Raw genomic sequence first — 10,386 nt, 5'->3', positions numbered from 1 at the left:
AAGGCTTTTACAGGTAAATGGTCACAAGTACAGACCATACTGTTAAGTGAAATAAATCAGATCTGCATGTGTAAGCAATGTATTGTCTCACTAGTGTAAGAACCTGAGAGTGAATAAAAACTAGAAGGTATGATGGATATTGTGAGATGAAAAGAAAATGCTCAAAAGTAAAAGACAACTGAAGTGTGGGAAAAAAGAAGGAAAAGAAAGGGAAATTTTGTATGTATGTATATACAGGATAGTTAACATAGTTGTGCTACTGTCTTCTATTGTTTTACTGAAAGGAACAGTTAATGATTACTTGTTTGGTCAATCCTACATGTCTCTATTTGTTTCCCTGAGAAACCACTTTGAAGATATCAATATGTAATACAGCAGCCATTGCTAATTTCCTACCACTTTGTAATTCTGTATAGTTTGTATTGTTCTTATGCTATTTTATAAATGGATGTCCGTTTGTTAATATGTTTTCCTACTTTTATTTTTTAAACTAAATTTTTTAAAAAGAAAGAAATTCCACAGGCTGTCTGCAAGCTGGATATGTCAGGAGTGTGGCTCAGTCTAAAAGTCCCAGAACAAAAATGGACACGTTGCTGCACATATGTAATCCCAGCACCCTGGGAAGCTGAGGCAGGAAAATTGCAAGCTCATGGCCAGCCTGGGCAACTTATCAATCTAGTGAGAATCTGTCATAAACAAACAGGGGTGGGGATATAGCTCAGTGTGAAGGACCTGAGTTCAATCTTCAGTACTGAAAAGAAAAAAAAGCCCCCAAACTAGAGAGGCTGATTGTGTAATTTCAGTCCAAGGCTGGGGGTTGCTAGTATAAGAGTCCTGGGGTCTAAAACTGCAGAAGCTGGAATTCTGATGTCCAGCTTGGCAGCTCTAGGAGAGAGACAGAGAGAGCAAGTGTGCTTTTCTTATGTGTTTTCTGTTCTATCTGGGCCCCCGCTGACCAGATGGTTCCCAGCTACATCGAGGGTGGGTCTTTCCTGCACAGTCCTGTGACTCACAACCACTTCACCTGGAAACACTCTCACAGACACACCCTGGAATAACACTTCATACCAGCTAGGAGGGTATCTGGAGTCCACTCAGCTGGAACCTAAAACTAACCACCATGCTGGTGAAGAGCAGCCAGTCAAGGGCACAGCTGTCCACAGCTGGAACTGCAGAAGCAGCAGGCAAATGAGGAGGGTGTAGCCATGGCTTTCCATTACTGTAACACAACACCTGGGATAATCAACATAGAAAGAGAAAAGTTGGCTTTTAGTTTTGGAAATTCAGGCTATGTGTGGTTGGCTTGGTTGCTTTTGGGCCTGCGGTGAGGCAGGAGATGAGGGTGGGAGCACATGAACAAGGTACCCCGTTCACCTCCTGGCTAGGACTGAAAGAGAAAGATGCGAGTCACATTGTCCCTTCAACAGCCTGTCCTCAGGAACTAGCAGACTCACCTCTAGAGTTTCTACCACTTCCCAGCAGCTCCAAACTGGGGACTAAAGGCACATGGATCTTTAAGGGACATCTCAGATTCAAAGTATAACTGGGATTCCTGCAAGTTGGTAGGGGGAGTGAGCTACCAGGAATGAGCAGCCCCTCCGTCCACTTAGCCCACCCACAGGCTGGGCTGTGGACAGCCTCAGACCTCCTAGAAGTCCCCTCCCTGCCCTGTCCCCAAATCCCACACCTGTGCACTAGCTCAGCCCCAGCCCAACTTCCCCTTTCTTCTAGTCACCCCTGGCCTCTCTTTATTACTGCTCCTTTTGCCTGCCTAGAAATCACCATGTGTTCAGCAGAGGCACACGGGAGAGGGCAGCAGGCCTAGCAGGAGAACCCACGGGTCCTGCCTGGCCCTGCAGTACAGGCTCCTGAATACTCCAGGGCCTCTCCACTGCCCGGACCAGCCAACCCCTGCACAGGTGCCTAGCAAGGGACCTGGTGCATTGTCCCTGCTAGCACCTCATGCACCTCGGGTCAGCAGGCCTCTCTACGGCTAGTGCCAGGGCAGAACAGATACTGAAGGTATGCAGGGAACGTGGCAAAGGCAAGAAGAGCCACAGGCTTGGGAGCCAGGAGCCCTGCCCAGGAACCTAAGCTTAGAGGAGAATTTGTCAGCCTGACCACTCCTGAGCTCCTGCTTTTCTTCTACAGCCGGGCGAAGATGTCAGAAAGTTGCCCTTGCAGCCTATCATACTCCAGTGGGGAAAAGAGGTACAGAGGTTGGGGCATGGAATCTTGCAGGTCCTTGGACATCTAGAGACATGTGAAAATTTACATGAGATACCTCAAGTGCTTTACCCACTGAGGTGCAAGATGGCCAGAGAACTTTAATCACTGTGTTAGTTACCTTTGCTCTCATCACTGAGACGAAATACCCACAAGTTAAAGGAGGAAAGTTTCATTTAGCTTACAGCTGACAGAGATTTCAGTCCATAATCAGCTGGTGTAGGGGGCTGGGGATTTAGCTCAGCGGCAAAGTGCCTGCCTGGCAAGCACAACGTTGTGAGTTCGGTTCCTGGTACGGGAGAAAAACCAAAAAAAAAAAAAAAAATCAGCTGGCGCCAAGGCAGGGTGGCATGGCAGAGGGCAAAGTGCATGGTGGCAGAAGACAGCAAAAGCAACAAGAGCAAAAGGGAGGAGCAAGCTTCTTTTCCACCTTTATACTGTATGTAAGCTACCTACCATACGGCAGGTATAGCACTCACATTCCCAATCCCAGCACTAGATAATGAACCAATCACAAACTCTAGGGGCTGGGGATTTGGTTCAGTAGCACAGCACCTGCCCGACAAGCACAAGGTCATGAGTTCGATCCCCGGTACTGGGGAAAAAAAAAAAAAAAAAAAACCTCTAGATTTCACCACCTCTAAAAATCCCACCCCCATGACCACATGAGGCTTTAGGGGACACCCAGACACAAACCATAAAAACCACTGATGTTTATTAACATCTTCCTTCCTAATGTCCCTTGCCTTCTTTCAATCCCTATTTTTAAAAAGGCCCACTTCTCTTTGTTCCCTACAGATGAGCTTATTGCCCTGTCTGCCTGCACCCAGGTATTAAACTGTAGGCCTTGTTGCTTCCACAAAAGCCTGTCAAGTGGTCTCTGCCCCACCTCATTTGTTCATTCCCTACATCTGGCGCTGAAACCTGGGAGACAGAGAGGATAAGTTCCATCCTCCTCCTCTTCCTCTTCCTCTTCATCCTTCCCTCCTTCTTCTCCTCCTCCTCCTCCTGCCAGGATGCTTGACTTTGGTTGAGGTGGGACAGAAAAAACTTAGAATGCCTGTGTCCACCTTTTCCAAATGCTGACCACCATCCTTCATTGCCTGCTACCAAGAGGCTTCCTAGAAGAGCCACATGTCCCTACCTCATCCCACAGGCAGGCAGCCATCCATCCACACGATATAGGACAAGAGACTAGGCCTTAACTCCCATCTATTTGTGAGGCTGTGATTAATCATGAACCCACCCTGTCATCTGGACTCCTAAGAGGGTCTGTTATTGAGGCCCAGCACTTCTCCTGCCTGTTTATACACACTAGCACAACCCCACCATCTCCATTCTGGCCATCTGCCTCCCAACTACGCCAGTCACTCGGGCACAAAACCAAACCCTGCTACTCTTCTGAACAAAGATGTCCTTGAGTGAAAATTCAAAACACAAACTCACTGTGTTACAGAGGGGCCCTGAAACATTTCAATCTGGCCTTATGCTAAACCACTTGGGTTTGGCTGCCTCTCCCTGCATTATTACACACTCTCGCCTCCCCCAATCTGGAGAGGTCTTGCTTCCATCCTCCAGATTTTCAGCACTGTACACATTTAGAGCCCTTTGCTCCTTGTTTATTTCTTCTTTCACTACCTCAGACTATTCATTCCTAAGTACCTTGTTTCTCCATTCCATATTTTCTTGTTCTTATGTGCCAGTTATTTTCATTCCTTCCTCTGATTTATTATTTTCCTTTCCGCTGGCAAAACAAAACACACACACACACACACACACACGCACACACACACACCACCCAAATCTTTTGTGTACTGTACAGAGTGCTATCTTGTTTGTCCTTTCTCTTTGTCTGCATTACACATCTTTGGCCCTGGAGAAGGGACTCTTTCTCCCCTTTGTGATTTGCCAAGGGTACCACTGCATGTACCTGGTGCTCTGTGTATTTCTCACTGAATCCTCACAACCTTCTTATGAAGAATAGTTTCTCTAAAACAGTATTTTTCCAACTTTAATGTGCATGTAAATCATCTGGGGATCTTGTTGACATCAGGTTCTGACTCAAAAGATTTTGAAGGGGACATGAGAATCTGCACTCTGACAAGGCACCAAGTGATGCTGAGGCAGGAGGCAGAGGGAGGAAGTCTCTGGAGAGAGCAAGAGTGGGGAGCAGGGGGCCTCAGGGTGAAAAGTAAAAGAGGTGTCTAGTTCTGCAAAATCAGAGAGTGTCTGGTCCAATCGGAACAGCCACTGTAGGCTTTTAAAGGTCCCAAGACAACTCTCTAAAAACCACAAAGAGCATCTAGCTCTAAAAACTAGACATACCTGGGACACATGCACTAAAGAAGACCTTGAACACCCCAAAATAATCTCAGCTTAACTATTATAATCTCATGTGTTTCGATGCCCCATGGGCTTTGGGTACCATGACAGTTCCTCAAAGGTCCATAAAAGGACAAAACTCCAACAAAAACAAAGAGGCCTTCTCCTGATTGCAGTGACTTCTACACCAGTTCCAGCAGTTGCTTCCTCCCTTTGGAAGTCATGTATGGACTCTTGACAGCTGCCTTCCTCGGGAACATGAGCTCTCCTCACTGACCTGCTCCCACCCTGCAGAATGGACTGATCTTTACTAGTGAATCTATGCTTTCACTCCTGCTTCTGTGGGTCCTGCTCAATTTTTTGTTCAGGATTCCAAGAACATAGAACCGCAGGTGTGCCCCCCAACAGCAATGCTGAAGAGACATTTCTGTGGACTACATTTGCAGGTCTTCCCTGTTTATAATACCAGCAGTCCTTGTAGGTAATTAAGAGTCTGATGTGAAAATTCAGCTGACTATGAGTGTTTAAGTCCTGAGTGGTGAGTAGTGCCTTCTTCCTACCACTCCCTCCTGAAGTTAAAATACTCCCCAAAAGGTTAAGAAGTTCTTAGCATGCAGTTGGTGACAATGGCAGAACGCACTGTTCAAGAGCAGTCAATACACAAAGATCATGACACCAAAAACGAAGAGAGATGAGGCAGCATTGCTGGAGGTGAAAGTGATTTGTTAGAGACTAATATGACCAGGTAAACCTTTAAGAAAAACATTGTTATGGTTTATGTCTGTGTGTCCCCCCAAAGCCTCCTGCGGCCCTGGGGCAGGCTATTAGAGTTTGAACATGGGTGTGAGAGCTGCACCAGCAGGGAGTGGATAGTTTGCATATGTAAGGGACAGGAAAAGAGTGCTTGGGGCATTCTTGCCCCATTCCGCCCTGGTGAGTGCTTGTGGGTTAGCTGTGCTGCCGCCCTGAGATGCAGCCCTCTGCTACGTGCCACTCTGTTTTATAATCTGCCAAGTATGGATTGAAACTTCCACGAACTGTAAGTGAAATAAACCTTTCCTTCCTTAATTTTGGGCGTCAGGTATTTTGTCCCAGCAGCGAGAAAAAAGTAACCAAGACAAACATCTTTAAGGAAAATATCTGTCTTAAGATATCTTCACCTCAGGAAGCAAACCCAGGGGGTGAGACACAGTCTCTACTGTTTTGGAAATTAATGGATCTCCTTTCAAAGAGCATTTATTGAGTATCCACTGATAGGAGTTTAAGCTCCAGGGACTCTCTCTGTATCATTTATGCTCTAACTTTTAAAGAAGTTACCACCCTCAATTTTACACAGCAGCAGAACTAAGGCTGAGGTAAATTGGTTCACTTTCCCAAGACAATTGCCAATATGAATAAGTAGGATTTATTCCCACTCTGAGCTCAGATTCCTATTATAACACAAGCTGACCAAACACAGGGAAAAAATGAAAGCACCCACTAAAGTTCCATAAATGGAAATGGACTTCTGACTTAGTGATTTTTTTTTAAATGCATACACAATTTGGAAGAGAATAACCCTCTTTTTTGCGGTACTCATGATTTTGGATGCAAAGAAGAGGATCTCTAGGAACACAGAGTAGGGTGTGGTAGTGTGTGGTATGTGGCAGGACCATCTGCCACACTGCTACTTGGTGAGCTCAGATTGACTTTACAGCATCCATGAGAACAGGGAGTAACGATCCCTGAGACCAGCCAGTCTCCAGAGAGAAACAGTTTCAGTCCTCTCCCACCTGCTCCTGGCTTCCCAAGACCTATTTTCTAAGTTACCCTGAAACGGTGAGCAGAAACACCAAAATGACACCCAGGATTTGGAGGCAGATTTATTCAGTGTCGGGTGGCCATTGACAGGGAATCAATTGTCTCTCAAAATGTCAGACCCCAAAGGCCCAGGGAGGGAGGATTTCATGGAACTGGAAGAGGGAAGCACAGAGGCAGAGTACTGGGCTGTCTTTGATTGGTTTTTACAATATGCAACACAGTGACTGGCTATTTTTAGGAGACAGAAGTAACAGGAACTTGTAACAGGAACTGTTACCTGGGCAACTAACAGACTGGCTGGGGGAGGGGGCATTTTCTGCTACAACCCCAATGTGGTGCTGTCTGTTTTCCCCACCGTTTCTCCCATCTTCTCTGTCTTCTAATCAACTCTAGCCATCTCATTTAAAACACCCCAAAACTTAGATTTTATTTCTCTTCTCCTCCCTCTTTTTTTTTCTGCCTTCCATCACCACCAGTGTTTGAGAGAGGAGTCTTGCTCCCTGCCTCACAAGTGAAGTACTTATTGACTAAGTAAATTACTGACTCAGTTCCTGCTGCCCTCCTCAAACTGTTCCCCTGCATGGTCATCAGGTACCCCTTGTCTTCTTTCTCCAGCAACCTTTTCTCATACTGATCCTTCTCAGTTTTACTGGACTCTAACACCTGATTACCTGCTTCATCTTAAAAGGCTCCACCTGATTTCTGAAACATAGCAGGTCTTCATTCTTCTTCTGCCTTTCTGACTTTGCCTGATTTCCTCGAGGATCCTCTCTCCTCCTCTCACTATGTAGGAGGCACCTAACGCTCATCCTCACTGTTTCATCTCCTTAATGCTCCCTCTTCTGATGCTTTCCTCACCCACCATGGCTTCAGTTATCACACTTGGGTAGATAACTTCCTGGGTCTGGAATCACATCTCCATCTGGCAACTAAACATTGTCTACGTAATGATACTGCCTAAAACCAACTGTCTTTCTCTGATGTTACAACTCCTACTAATGCTGCCCCTATTTTCCCTTATTCATTGGAGTTAATTTGTGTCATCTCACAATCCTTAGCTCTTAATATCTTTGAGAACATCAAGTCCTCAAAATTCGATTTTCTCAACATTTTTAACTTCTCCCCTTTTTATTCTGACTGTGACCATCATAGTTAAACTCTTTGGTGGACCTTTAACTGGTGTCCTTATTTCCATTCTCACAGCCGCTGTTTCATTCGTGCATTCATGTCTTGTTTCCTCCAGTCCCTCTCCCCTCGAAAGTCTTTTCACCACGTATGTCACCCAGAGACAGAGAGAGGTCTGGTCATGTTCCTCTCTAAAACCACCAGTCCTGACTGGCTAACAACGAAACCCAAATTCCCTATCTTATTGTTCTGTGCTCTCCAAATCACACCTTCAATTTATTTTACAAGCCCTGAGCCCCACATCTACTTAATTATGCCTTGTCATACACCCACCAAAGCAGACTGCCCCAGCCCACGAACATCCACCTCTCTGCTCCTCTTCCGAGTCAGTGCTCAAGGTTCCTCTATCTGAAATGTCCTCAACATCCAACTCAGTTCATTTTCCACAATAATCTTAAATCTTAACAAAGATGTTCCAGACACACACATATTCAGTGTGATCTCTCCTCACTTTAGAATCTCCATAATTTAACTTTATGTACTTTTAATAGTTTATTCCTCAAAGTACTTATAATAACTTTTAATAAAATGTGTGTACATTAGAACCTAGAGGCAAAGATAATACATATATCTTAATAGTCACACTAAAAGAAGTTTCATGGAAGTGTTTGGAGACGTGTTTGGTCTTCACCTCAGGAAGCAAACTCAGGGGAAGAGATACAGTCCCTGCTGTTTTGGAAATTAATGGATCTCCTTTCAAAGAGCATTTATTGAGTATCCACTGGTAGGAATTTAAGCTATTGGTATCACTATCCTTAGCTCTTAATATCCTTGAGAACATCAAGTCCTCAAAATTCGATTTTCCCAACATTTTTAACTTCTCCCCTTTTTTATTCTGACTGCCACCATCATAGTTAAAACCGTTGGTGGACCTTTAACTGGTAGCCCAACATAGCCCAGTATTTTTGCCCTTGGTGACTACAATGTCAGAAATCCCTTAGTAGAAGAGAGGCAGCTGAGGAAGCTGCATGGATTTTTATTGATATCATCAGCAAAATATTACTTGTTAACCATTAATATCCACAATCTTGAGAGCAAAATATAAGGCAGCTCTATCAACTTTACCTAAAGAAAAACACACAGAGGAGCTGGGGTTTAGCTCAGCGGCACAGCGCCTGCCTGGCAAGTGCGACGTTGTGAGTTCGATTCCCGGTACCAGGAAAAAAAAAAAAAAAGAAAAGTACACAGAGATCTAGAGCTAATCATGAATGACTTTTAATCAAGTCATTGAGAATTCACATTTAAACACTAACGAGAGACCCCAGTGAGAGTAGTCAAGTCAGACCACTGGGCATAATCCTCTGAGGATTTTCAGAAAACTCAGAATCCCAGTCTGTTAGAGACACTAATTCAGAAAATTTGGGATAGGAAACAAAAAATCTAGTTTTGGTAGTCATTCTGGGTATCTGGGAGAAAGGAAGTCTGATATCTGATGGAGAAAGGAAAGAAAGAAAACACATCATTTTTTCTAGAACTTCATCATGCACTGGTGTTGTCTGGAGATCTTGTTTAAATTCTGTAGTTTGGAGAGAAGGAAGGATAAGCAAAGATTCTACATTTCTAACAAGCTCCTAGTTTATGCCTGATATTGGTCTCTAGACCACAGTTTGAATAATAAGGAGTTTTAAGCCATGCTTGGAAATCACTTAATATTTTTAGCATGGGCTCACCTCAATTCCAATGTTGTTGGTGTGGTACACATTTAACTTCCTAACTCCAGTTTGTACTACAAGGCCAAGTTGATGCAAACATTTCCTAAAATTTGGCCACATTTCTGGATTATTTGAAATTTGTATATTTATCTCCAAAATTCTGGAGATACTTTCATCTTGATAGATAAAATTGGAATTTAACTCAAACACTTCATCTTTAAATTAAGGTATCCTAAAAGGAGACATTTGATAACAGCAATTTATACTCCACTGGATAACTGCAGAAATTTCAGAGTGACATTGTTTTCACAAAGTTTGTGAGATTGTTCTGCAAATGGGGTTCTTTCCTAGTAAATGGCCATGCAATTTGTCTGATCTTGTGATTCTGGGGAGCCCAGAACCATTCAGCAATGGGAAGTGAGAAGTATCTACTTACATGTAGTGTGCGAGTATGAATACCTGCACTCCTTTAGCCATATCACCAAATAGCGGGTTTCTTCCTCCACAGTTTCAAAATAAGTATGTTCAGATTTGTCTGCTCTCAGTAAGGAAGAGCAATTTTGTAAGTCTCTGGGATCCAAAAAAATTTGGTCTCTGAGAGTCTCTTAATCCCAAGAAAGCCCTTGATATAAGAAAGCAGCTTAATAAATCCAATCTTCCAACAAGTTTTCATGCCCTAGCCATCTGCTTGCAGAAAAAATAAACCAAGTTTCCATACCCTGCATTCACCAACTTCTTCCCAACCTCTCAACCTGGCAAGTATTAAGGACACAAATGAAAACATCCACGACCCTGATCATCTCCTCCACCATTTCACACAAAGAACCTATATTTCTCTCAGCACCAAGTTTCCCAGCAAATGAGGCAATGGAAGGGCATGCACTCACCTTCCCATTCTGCTGGGGCAAAGCTGCGGTGTCTTCCCTTCCCTACTGTAGGTGACCTGTCTGTGACCACTACATTCAGCTTTCCACACTGAACCTCCTTAAGTTTCTTACTGGTAAGACGTTCGCTGCCTCTGGCTTATACTGTCTAACTTTTTTTATTAGTACATGTCTACAATACATAACAACTACCCTCACCTTGGGAAATTGGCACACACGCATATCGCATGCTGACCCTCCCCTAACCCTCTCCTCTCCCTCCTTCCTCAGATCCTTTCCTTTTTCTACAGTCCACCTCCCTGTTGTCTACCATCTTG

The sequence above is a fragment of the Chinchilla lanigera genome, unplaced genomic scaffold (assembly GCF_000276665.1).
Source record: "Chinchilla lanigera isolate Chin_1 unplaced genomic scaffold, ChiLan1.0 scaffold00065, whole genome shotgun sequence".
NCBI lineage: Eukaryota > Metazoa > Chordata > Mammalia > Rodentia > Chinchillidae > Chinchilla > Chinchilla lanigera.
Note: the sequence above shows the minus strand (reverse complement) of the source record.